At 39.5% G+C, this 2,069-nt stretch overlaps 2 pseudogenes; both read right to left on the reverse strand.

Annotated features, from left to right (window-relative positions):
• The window catches only part of LOC114404434, a 4,168-nt pseudogene extending 3,146 nt beyond the window's left edge, over positions 1-1,022 (reverse strand).
• Positions 1,023-1,495: 473 nt separating this feature from the next.
• Positions 1,496-1,649, reverse strand: LOC114404438 (annotated as a pseudogene).
• Between the last annotated feature and the right edge of the window lie 420 nt (positions 1,650-2,069).

Here is a 2,069-nt window from a genome sequence, read left to right on the forward strand (position 1 = left end):
GGATAGAGTACCGATCTACTGACCACAGAATCACTAGGTTAACGTAAGCTTGCCACTTTTACCAACAAACCACCAAAAGCCAGCCAATCCATGAGTTGTTTCAACACCAGGTGAAGAAACAGACATCATCAACGAAAGACTAGTCGGATTCGTCAGAGCAGATGACAAGCATTGTTGACCCTGCATAAGCAGAGATTCATCTCCAATGTGACTGTGGTAACAGTTGCCAACACTAGCTCACAGGCTAAGTCTAACAACGCAAGGAATATTAGTAGCTGTGAAAACTAAATGCTGATTAGGTGTGTGTTTAGTACACCTTGCTGTTATCACTTGAACAAGAGTTTTGCACTCTCCTTCACATTGGTCGTGGTTTGAGCACGAGAGTTGAGAAAATGCACTCCTCATGCACATATTGCACTCCTCCTATCAATACCAAGATCCAAGGGCAGGCTAAAAGTTACCCCTTAACCTACTGATCTTGGAACGCTGTAAAGCATTCTTAGCACTGAATAGAAAAAGGCAACAATACACAAGAGGAGCTGAGTTCTCCTCTCAGCTACACTTCGTGGTTCTATCCGTTTCTCTACAAGCGGTTTCACGTCCTTTTGAACTCTCTCTTCAAAGTACTTTGCAACTTTCCCTCACGGTACTTGTTTGCTATCGATATTACCATCGTATTTAGTCTTAGGAGGAGTTTACCTCCTAATTTGGATTGCACTCTCAAGCAATCTGACTCTATCCGCGACTAAAGCCAGTAATCGATATTCCATTAACCAAGATCTGCCACCGGCCTAGAACCGTCTCTGGGAAGAGGGCCCTTGTCAGAGGGACTTGCAGATTTAGTTGAAATATCGTGACTCTAGCCATTACGCAGCACCGCTTTCCACCTTTCAATGGAAAACCTTTGCGCCGGACTCATCCCTTTTCACTCGCCCGTTACTCAGGGAATCTCATTTGATTTCTTTTCCTCCGCTGAATTATATGCTTAAATTCGGCGGGTAACCTCACCTGATCTGAGATCAAAAATATTGATTAAGTTGATTAATGTTTATTTGTGTTGTTTGCAAGCAAGCAACGTAAATCTACTTTAATGTTGCACAAATTTTGCCCTTTGCATTACTTCTTAGGTCTGCTTTAACAGAATGAAATAGATACTATTTGTACGATTTATACAAGTGCAAGAAGATTCATCAGTTAACAGGTTATTGATCACCATAGTTATCTGCAATACGACTTTAGCGTCGTCAGATAGCGACTAACCTTAGAATCTCATGCTAGTATCTATTCATATATACTGCTTGCAGAGATGAAATATGCATTGTACACAAAATTTATCATGTGAAACAAGTAGATTTGAGATTCTCCTTACTAAATTGCAACGAATTGCAATTAAGAAAAGGAAAAAACATCAAGATTCATGCATATAAATATACAATCCTCTCAAAACAATGCATATATGGTAGTATGCAAGTGTTTTGTTGATTATTTTACATCTCAACTCTCAGACAGATGTGACCTCGGAAAAGACCCGAAAGCCGCAATGTGCGTTGGAAGCTCAAGTGCTCGGCGTGTCCGCAATTCGCACCGATTATCGTAGCTAGCTACGTTCTTCATCGATTGGTAATTCGAGTGATCCACCGCTTGAAGATGTATCTTTGCCACCGTGGGACTTTAATAAGTATCCTAAATCTGCATTGAGAGGGTTTGAAAACAATTGTATGCAGTTTATAAAAACCATAGTTGTCTTTACTTAGTTAGGCGAAGAAGTGTAAAACTTCCTTCTTTAAACCTTGCCGTCAGCATAAGCTGAAGACTTGATCAGGTACCAAGTATGTAGCAAGACAGGCTTTTCATTATAAACTACAATTGTTTTGCAAAAGAAATTATGGCTATCGTTAGATAACCCTCACTCTTTGTTGCATTGATAATGAAAGATGGATTGTATGAATGAACGAATGTAATGCAAATTAGAATCATGTTGCAATGGCTAAATGTTTGCAATAAACATTCACAATTGCGACTCTAATGCAAATACAATTCAATTGCATCACCATATTAGCATCTACAAT

The sequence above is a fragment of the Glycine soja genome, unplaced genomic scaffold (assembly GCF_004193775.1).
Source record: "Glycine soja cultivar W05 unplaced genomic scaffold, ASM419377v2 tig00035840_1_pilon, whole genome shotgun sequence".
Classification (NCBI taxonomy): Eukaryota; Viridiplantae; Streptophyta; class Magnoliopsida; order Fabales; family Fabaceae; genus Glycine; species Glycine soja.